The sequence below is a fragment of the Convolutriloba macropyga genome, chromosome 5, assembly GCF_964194025.1.
Source record: "Convolutriloba macropyga chromosome 5, txConMacr16.3, whole genome shotgun sequence".
NCBI classification, from domain to species: domain Eukaryota; kingdom Metazoa; phylum Xenacoelomorpha; order Acoela; family Convolutidae; genus Convolutriloba; species Convolutriloba macropyga.
Genome location: NC_134472.1, coordinates 74,245,045 through 74,255,423, shown reverse-complemented (window position 1 = coordinate 74,255,423; position 10,379 = coordinate 74,245,045). Strand labels below are relative to the sequence as shown.

Below are 10,379 nucleotides of genomic sequence, written 5' to 3'. Positions count from 1 at the left end.
CCAAATGAGGAAGAAAAGGGAAACAATCAAAAATGCAATTGATCAAAAATAGTTGGTGTATGAATAAAAAAATAAACATTGAAGGGCCGATGAGAACTGCAATTATCAAGACTACGAGACGAGACAAGCAAATAAATCAAATAACAACAACAAACATTATTTATATCCAAAACTCAATATCTATTTTTTGAAAAAAAAATTAAAAAAATAGTCGAAATAGCGTTTAAAAAACTTAAGCTAAACAAATTAATTTGCTCTTCAAAAGAAAAACATGCGATCAATCCCTAAAAAGACTATGTAGCAAACAGATAAAAAGAACAAACACGGCAAAGTCAACAAAAATTTAATTTTTTCAAAATAAACAAATTTGATTTATAGAAACGAATGACCTCTTTAAACAGGTGTATGTTGATTCAAGCCTCCATATGAAGACATTGACACCTGGCACTATCTAGAATTCGAATGACCTCTTTAAACAGGTGTATGTTGATTCAAGCCTCCATATGAAGACATTGACACCTGGCACTATCTAGAATATGTTGTACAAGTATGTCTACAAAAACACCCAATAAAAACGAAAAACAATTATTCATTTTTTTGTTTGCGATACATCGGTGTCGAAGCCGTAAAAAACGTAATGTCTTCCGTAAAAAGACATAATCAAATGCGTCATGTTTTGTAACACGAATAGAGTGATACTGAACCTCAGAATAAAGAGACTAGGCGAGAAGAAGACAAAATTATCTAAAAGAGCAAAAATGAGAAATACATTTGTATTTTTCGAAAGCACTTATTTTCTAAGTCATAAAAACCTTAGCTATCAACTAAAATCACTAAATAGTTTTATTTAATAAGAAAGCCGCTGAGATCTGAGTTTATTCAGAATATCTAGAGCGTCTACAAAAAGAACGACAAACACAGACAAAAATTTGAAAAAAATTATCAAATTTATGCGATAAACCGTGTCGATGCCGTCAAAACAATAACCAACTCACAAAATACAATGAAAATGTTAAATTGTGCTTTTCTGTAACACGAATATTATTATATGTTACCTGTGTCTAATGAGACTAGGTAACAAGTAGACAAATAGGACAGCAGCGTGCAAAGTTTAAAAATACGTCTGATTTTTTTTTAAGAAAACATATGTGTTCAAATTCATGAAAAACTTTAGCTTCAAAAGTAAACCAGTAAATAGGTTCCTCTGGTCATCCATTGGAAGCTGCTAAAACCTATGATTTTTTATTGAAAAAACCCACAAATGAAAACAAAATAAAAAATCATTAAACTTGCTAGAAGACGGTGTCGAACAGCTCAGCGCCAATAATTTGACAAGACAAAAAAAACTTCAAGGACAGAAATATGTCAATAAATCAAGAACTATTTGTGAAAAATCGTTCCATCAAAGCCGAAAAACCACCGTTTGAAACGTAAAACAACAGTAAAAACTCACTTCTAATCCATTAGAAAGACTCTTCGAATTGTCTTAGCCGAAAAGTTTAGCTACACGTTGGCGAAAAAAAAAGATCATAAGCTTTAGACAAAAAAAGATTTATTTTAGTCTATTTCTTAAAGTCAAAATGACCATAAGTCTTGGATTAAAAAACTAGATAGGTTTCCCTGGAACTCCTTAGGAAACCAATTGGACTTCTTTTTAGTAAGTTTTGATTTGAAATGTTCTCTTTCGCTATATCATTTGAAAAAGTATATACATTCTACGCTTCACGAGATTTCAAATGAAGCCACTCACAAACCTCCACGATAAATATATCGATCGTCCAACGTTGAATTAGCAGAAAAAGGCCCATTTGAATATATAGTTCCTCTCGCACTTAAGTGGGTCGGAAGAATAAAAAAATTGCTCTTATTCAGCCCATAAAAACCTTCCGGAAATTTTGCTCTCAGTTGTTTTCCTTAAAAAAACTTTTGGCAATGTCATACATCATAAATTAATTCAGTGCAGTAAAATTATTATACGATGTACTTAATTTATTCTAGTGTACTTATTCCTGAAGGGCATGTGTACAAGTCAATGTTATTTCACATGCTAGTCTGTTATTCCCATCTCCCATAGCGGGAAATTATTGTTCATGTTTGTTATGACTTCTGTAATACCAGTTGCCTTAATTCTCACTCTCTTAGTTTCGCACTTCGCGAACAGTTGCCAAATTTAACTTATTCTTCATTAACTGTCTTTACTAATCAAGTAAAGTTGACAAATAATTACCAAGCGATTCGCTAAGCGGATTCATTTAGAAATTGTGTAAAGCGCACTCGCCGCGCAAACTAGGATATAAAACATAATCGTCACTCGCGACTCAAGATTAAGTACGCAATCTCACCTGCGTACAACATGGGGCAGTCAGCAACTCAGAAGCGGACCCCACTTGGCATTGAACCATTTTGGGATAAACCTAGTGCAGACCCTCCGTTGAAATGGGAAAAGTGGCAGATGCAGGCCAAGTTAGCTCTTCTTGCGAAGGAAAATATTACACTAGACACTTTATTGGAACCAAAACCCGAAACAGTACAACTACCACTTGAACCTATCTACGAGGATACGATAACAGGATCATCGGCACAATCGGAGAGGGAAAGATTGGCGAGGAACGCTCAATCAAAAATGAACTGGGAGAATCGGTGTCAGAGACAACTGGAGATAGGAGCAACGTGTGGAGATAAACCGTGGGCACAGGCCGATCGAAAGACTGTGTCAATGCTATATCTCAGTTTGGGCACCGAAGGACGTCGAATTGTTTGTAGCCGAAACCCACACCTCAAGATGGACAGTCTAACAACAGCAGAACTTTGGACAATCATGGAATCAGCATTTATTCGTCAGCGCAATATCACATTTGATAGGTATGTACTTCTCACTACAAAACAGACAAGAGGAGAGTCTATCGAACATTTCTTTGGAAAATTGAAAGAACTTTCTGAAAATTGTGATCTCGGGAGTCAAGAAGATACTCTTATAAGAGATTTATTTATTGCGAATGTTAGATCCGGAAATTCAACGGGAATTGTTGCGAGAAACTCTAGAACCAGCTCAAGCATTACGTTTGGCCATAAATATGTAATTAGGTCAAAGATATCAACTACAAATTACAAACTCGCAATCTGCTCCGCAGGTTAAAGCAGTAATTCCTCAACGATCTTTTCGACCACCGAGTCAACGGCCGACTACATCTAGTTTTACTCGACCACCAAATCAACTCTGCAGAAACTGTGGTTTAACTTGGCCAGCTAATCATAAAATCAAGTGTATTGCGAGAGGCAAGACTTGCAATAACTGTGGTCTGCAAAATCATTTTTGGCGAGTGTGCAGGAAACCGAAGTCATCATCAAATAAACCCATCCGATCTAATGTTAACTCTGTTGAAGAAACTTCAACTGACCAAACGGTAAACGCCATACAAAATATGAATTATAACCCGCAATGCGAATCAGATTGCGATAGCTCAGATGATAATATGGTCGCCAGCATCGCAAGTAACGCAATACAGATATAACCAAAGAACACCATCTTGCAAATTGGTAAAAACCATGTTGGACTTCTCATTGATTCAGGCTGTGTATGCAGTATTTTACCCGAGTCTCTTGCTTCGGAAATAGTGGAAAATTCTCCCCTTGCTCGATGGTTGAGTATAGCGCCTCCCCAGGAACTCGACATTTTCAAACGAACCCATAAACGTGATGGGTATGATACAGGCACCAATTGCGAGCAATGGATGGCAACTTGAAGAAGCTGAATTTGTAGTAGTCCGTGACGGGCTCAAACCACTAGTTGGTAGAGACCTATTTGACGCTCTTGGAATCTCAGTTACTCAAATCCCAAAAAATGAAGGTAGTATGGTCAACACTATCACATCCCAATGTCCATTTAAAACACGTATTGCAAAACAATTTCCTCAATTTATTACACGTATTGGTCGCTCAAAAATACACATTGTTAAATCTAAATTCCATCGAATTTTTCAACCAAAACATAAAAAGGGTAGAAGAGTACCAATTAATTTACAAGAACGAGTAAATAATGAAATTAAAAATTTCTTGAAGAAGGACATATAGAAAAATTGAATAACTGTTCTGATCAATACTTTATTTCACCTATTGTAATCGCAGTTAAACGAGATCAAACAATAAAGTTAGCATTGGATTCCAAAACTCTTAATAAAGCAATACACAAGAATAAATATCAGATGCCAAATATTGAAACACTATGGATTCCATATCACAAATAATAACAAACTACAAAACAGAACCAGCGGATAAAATATACTTCTCTACTATAGATCTTAAATATGCATGCAGCCAACTAAATCTACACCCTGAAACTGCTAAACACTGTAATTTCAATATTGTAAGTGGTGACATGACAGGCACATATCGTTTCAAAACGGGATTTTATGGTCTTACAGACATGCCTGCCGAGTTTCAGAAGGCAATGGATTACACTTTGATTGGCCTTAAAAATACATTTTGTTTTCTAGACGACATCTTAATTGTAAGTAAAGGTTCTGAAGATGATCACTTCCAACTTGTATTAGATTGTCTTAAAAAACTGGACGCAGATAATCTCCGAATTAACCTTCCTAAATGCCACTTTGCGAAGCAAAAAATCTCCTGGTTAGGATATAATATAACTCAATCTGGGATATCACCACTCGAATCTAAAACATCCTCTATTATGTCATTACAACCACCTAATACACTTAAAAAACTACGCTCATTTCTCGGTTCAGTCCACTATATTAGTAAATTTATTCCCAATTTAGCTCAACTGTGCCACCCTTTAAGACCTCTACTTCGTAAGTCAACTAAATACATTTGGACTGACGCTCATGCTCTACATTTTAATGCCATAAAAACTCGCATAGCAAATCATACAGAAAACATTCACTATAACCCCCAACTCGAAACACGAATCAAATGTGATGCTTCTTGCTCCGGATTGGGAGCAGCACTAGAACAACTAACAGTTGATGGTTGGAAGCCGATCTCTTTTGCATCAAGATTTTTAAATATTAGTGAAGAAGGTTATAGTATTAACGAATTGGAATTTCTTGGGGTAGTATGGTCCATAGAATATTTTAAAAATTATTTGTATGGTAAAGAGTTCACTATTATCACTGATCACCGCGCATTACTTTCTATTTTAAAAGAACATCGATCAAATAAAAGTTACAATAGTAGGTTATCACGATGGGTTGATCGTCTTTTGCCTTATCAATTCTCAATAGAGCATCTGCCCGGCGCGAAGATGGGACTAGTCGATTACATCTCTCGAAATCCATATCAACCAGCAAAGAGTGCTTCAAAAAATGATGAGGAATTTTTAGTCGCAACATTATCAAGCATACACTCTGATGCTCAATTACTTCAACAAAAACACAACCTTTTAGCTCATTCACTTAATAAATTATATATTGATATTGATGGTGAAAATAAAAATTCCACCACTAATACTGAACAAGTTTTAAATATAGATTATGTCAAACCAAATCCTCAAACAAAAGTTAACGAATTATTTGCCCCGCGAAACAATAGTTTAAAATTATTCTCAAAACAAACTTCTAACTTTGACATAAAGTCCGCCCAGCATGTACGCTTAACAAATGTTACTTCAAATCTCGCGGCGCGAAAATACAACTCTAATGTAACCTCCCTTAAAATCAATAATCAGTATAGTAAACACGCCTCGCCCGCACACTTAACTCATAATATTAAGTCACTCGCAGATCAAAAGTATAACTCGATTTTTATTCCCACCAATAGTATTAATTGTACTAGTGCACATGATCAGCGAGTACATTCAACTCAAAATGAATCAGTATTCGCACATACATATCCTACTTCAAAAGTAAACACTTCCAAACTAATTAATACCAATTCTGATCTCGCATCGCGAGTACGCTTTTCATTTAACAAATTAACACCCGCAAGGCATAATACTTTATTAAATACTCAAAGGACTCGATTGCATTCCTCAGATGCCTCTTTTGCAAAGCAAGTTACTAAATACCAAATTCATTCTAAATTTTGCGTCACATAGTCTACCATTTACAACTAAACCTTTACAAATTGAGTCTCAAATGCCTGTAGAAACAGGAAAAGCGTCACTCGCTTACCAAAATACTCCTAAATTTGCTCCAATAAGTCATTCTCACTTGTCAATCAAAAATCAGTCTCAAATTCCTACCTTCTTTAGTAAGCCACACTCAAATACTTTAAATAACTCACGTGCTCAATTAACAAACATCAAATAAGTGCTTTTTGCCCAAACTGAACCTGAAATTCAGTTGTCTTCCTCTTTGTCAATTAATTTAATTGAAAAAACTCAACTCTCATCAACAATAAGTCAACAAGCTTCATCTCTAAAGGGAAAATCCATCTCATCCCGAACAACAAGAGCTTCGCCCCGCGTATCATTTACGGATAATGCAACAACAAGCACGCCACGCATACCATCATCTCATTCAAATCTAAGCACCCCACTCACGGATAGCCCCCAAGTAGTGTCTTTTGAGAAAGTGGTGGGAAAGGTGTTCAACAAAGGGCTAATCGCATCCCTAACAAGCAAGGATGCAGTTCTGAAGGAGGTTCGGGATTGCATAATCAGGGGAGATGAAGAACGATTAAAGGCCCTCAACCCGTATCTCCATAGCTATTGGCGGGACCTTCATGTGACTGGCGGATGTGTTTGTATGGACGAGAAGGTAGCCATACCGAACGCGCTCAAAGATGCACTCATTGAAGATTTGCATGTGAGTCACCCAGGTAGCTGGGGGATGGTATGTATGGCTCAGCACTGCTGGTGGCCATAAATGAATCGTGATTTGCTCGTCAAAGCAATAGAGTGCAAATCTTGCACTGCTATCGGTAAAAATTTAAAATCTGTTATTCCCGCTAAACAATTTAAAGCACATACACCATGTATAGTTCCGAACCAAGAAATACAAATAGATTTTGCAGGACCCATTACTAACGAAAAAGAACATGAAATATACATTTTAACATGTATTGATAGATTTTCAAAATATCCTTCTGCAGAATTAGTTGATAATGCAAATGCATCGAATGTAATAAAATTTTTAGATAATTACATACAAATTCATGGAGTCCCTCGTTCTTTAAGAATAGACCAAGCTCGTTGTCTTGTAGGTAACCAAGTAAAAAATTTTTGTATGAAAAAAAATATCACATTAATACCAGCTCCGGCGAATGACCATCGTGCAATAGGACTAGTTGAAAGACTTATTGGTACTATTAAACAACGCTTAGCATGTATAAAAGAAGCAAATAAAGAATTAAATTCTTTCACCATTAAAGCAGCATTAAAATCAATTATATACCAGCTTCGCATATGTAAACATAAAACAACTAAGCTTTCGCCATTCGAATCTCACTTTGGGCACAAAGCCAATACACCGCTTAGAAATATAAGTACTCAACCAAAGTCATCTGATCTAAGTTATGATAAAATTTTGAATCATTATTTAGATGAAGAAACCCTAACTCCTAATGAATTGTTGCCGGAGGAACACTGGGGAAACAGCCGTAGCGACGAAGAAATCGAGCGCAACATGTGCAAAGCAACAAAGGACGCCACCACCCGTGAACGTCTAGCAACCGACAATGAATCCCGTTTCCTTCGCACCACAAAAGCGCATCGTCCACTACCTCTAAAAGAACACGCCGTACAGTTGAACATTGCTCGGAAGAAACATCTTCATAAAAGATCAAAGAAAAATCTGGATGGTTTGTATGAGGTGTTGGCCCCAGGATCGGTGGTACAAAAGACCGATCAATACACTACTGTCATTCGCGAACCGGGGAAAATGGAAGTAACAGTGCGCAATAGTGATATTGCCAAATTTGGTACTCGGGAAGAACGGAAAACAAAATCAACCGAATATATTAACCGTCGAGGACCCCGCACGCATGAGAAGACAACTGAGGCTAAGATACTTAGCCACATAAAAGAGTCCACGCGCATACAAAGGGGAGACCGAAAAATGAAGCATCGCAAGCGAGAAACTGGTAGCGGTGTCTCATCAAACAAATCAAACATTGCTCGCGCAATGCGAGTACTTATGCCCAAAATTCCGGAAAATTTCGCTCCCCAAGTATTACCCGAAATTCCCGAGGCTGCTCCCGAACAGCAAATCATAACTGGAGAAGTATTAATCGCACCCCCTCCTACAAATTACCAACCAGAAGTAATCTTGTCATCTCCATCGGCTCCAGCAATAGCATTACCACATATACCGACAAGAGCAACAAAACGGACTAGAAAAAGTCCTAAATATTTTGGATACGATAAAGAAGACTCGTCTGGTGAATCCACTAATTCGTGTCCCCCGAACTTTGCTCCACCCCGCAGGAAACGACGCGTAGCAGATATTGAATCGATACAACCTTCGGTTGTACAAACAATTGTTGACACAAAAACGCGGGTTGAACCCATAGAAAATGAGTTTCCATCGCCTATCATAGCACAGGTATCACCAACAGGCCTCCGCATACAACCAGCGGATCACAGTACATCAAATGAGCTCATAATTGATGAAGAAGACATGTGAAAACTTTGAATAATTAAAACTTGATACATTATTAATTATGACTAGCTATGATAACCAGTAAATATATTGTTGATACTATTTAACCGGTGAATAAGTCTTAATATTATTCATATTGTTATTAAAATTTTATTTTACGCAATTTTAATTTTCATTGAAGCGGGAGAAATGTCATACATCATAAATTAATTCAGTGCAGTAAATTTATACGATGTACTTAATTTATTTTAGTGTACTTATTCCTGAAGGGCATGTGTACAAGTCAATGTTATTTCACATGCTAGTCTGTTATTCCCATCTCCCATAGCGGGAAATTATTGTTCATGTTTGTTATGACTTCTGTAATACCAGTTGCCTTAATTCTCACTCTTTTAGTTTTGCACTTCGCGAACAGTTGCTCAGTTTAACTTATTCTGCATTAACTGTCTTTACTAATCAAGTAAAGTAGACAAATAATTACCAAGCGATTCGCTAAGCGGATTCATTTAGAAATTGTGTAAAGCGCACTCGCCGCGCAAGTTAGGATATAAAACATAATCGTCACTCGCGACTCAAGATTAAGTACGCAATCTCACCTGCGTACGACAGGCAATTCATTGGTCCCATTATAATTTTCTTGATTTTATTGGTAGTTCTGATAATTGAGAGTTTAGATGTCTAGGTGTTTCGAGTGTATGCCAATTAAAAAATGGGAAACGGTTTTTTTTGTTCTAGTAAAAGGCATAAAAGCCGTCATTTTGTGTTCAGTGGTTAAGAACTGTTGTTCTTGAAAAAAAAACAGTTTTTTTCCAAAGCGACACAGTTTTTTATTTATTATTACAATTCGAAAGAGGTAAAAACATTAATAATTCTCTGAGAAAATCCATTGCACTACACTCCGTAACGAAAAAGCAACATGATTTAGTAGTAAACTCAGTAGTCGTAACCTTCAGAGAACAGACCGCGCTGAAGTTGTTTGCAAGTCCTCACTCAAGGTTTTTCGGGCATTTATTTAAGTTATGGAGACCAAATTGGCGACACCTTTTAAAAGATTTTGACATTAAGATCTTTATTTTGCGTAGCTCATTGTTTATAGACTGCAGGAGTGTTTATGGAAAGATTGAAATAGAACACTCATGGTTTTTTGACAGTAATTTTCATCCAATTGAACAATTTCTTGGCTCTTTTTGCTGTTCATTCAGTTTTTTAAACAGTTTACTCCATTTTTGCATCATAGTCTTTTATATATTTGACTGTTTCTTTTTGTAAAGTATCTGCTATACACAGTTTGTCTTGATGACATAAATAACAAAAATTTCAAAATCAACATTGAGTTCAGCTTTTTTCAAGTTTCAAAAAAATTCTCCAGTTTTGATTCCTGAACTCGAGGAACAAAGAACAAATAAACCTTTCTTTTCTTTTTTGAGCTTGCATGGGGTCCTTAGACAAGAGAGTCTTGACCGCTCTTACTGTTTTCTTCTTTGCTTTAGTTTTCTATGTTAAGCAAATTTTCCGTAAGCTGTTATATTAACTGTTCGCATTTTTTTTACTTCTGGTTTTAAAAATTGATTTTCATTGCCTTAATAAAAAAAGTGTTCACAATATGTATTGGCATTATTAATTCTTCTCCTAATATGAGAAATGATTTTCCGTCGCAAAAATAATGCCGGAGAAACAAACGCAACTGCAATTTTAACTTTTCTTGTCGAAATTTCTACTTTCTGAATTGCTTCTTCATTTGGTAATGAGTTATGTATATTTTTAAAAACTGAAACTATTCTTTTTGTGTTCATCGGCGTTTGCGTACATTTTTTGAAC

The 10,379-nt window shown here is 36.1% G+C and overlaps 1 protein-coding gene across 1 annotated transcript in view; it reads right to left on the bottom strand.

The window, feature by feature from the left end:
* Positions 1-856, bottom strand: part of LOC142339650 (ras-related protein Rab-5B-like) — a 188,396-nt gene extending 187,540 nt beyond the window's left edge. Inside the window, exon 1 of the mRNA XM_075389841.1 lies at positions 846-856. The gene's annotated coding sequence lies outside the window, so the exon portion shown is untranslated. The remainder of the gene's footprint in view (positions 1-845) is intronic.
* Between the last annotated feature and the right edge of the window lie 9,523 nt (positions 857-10,379).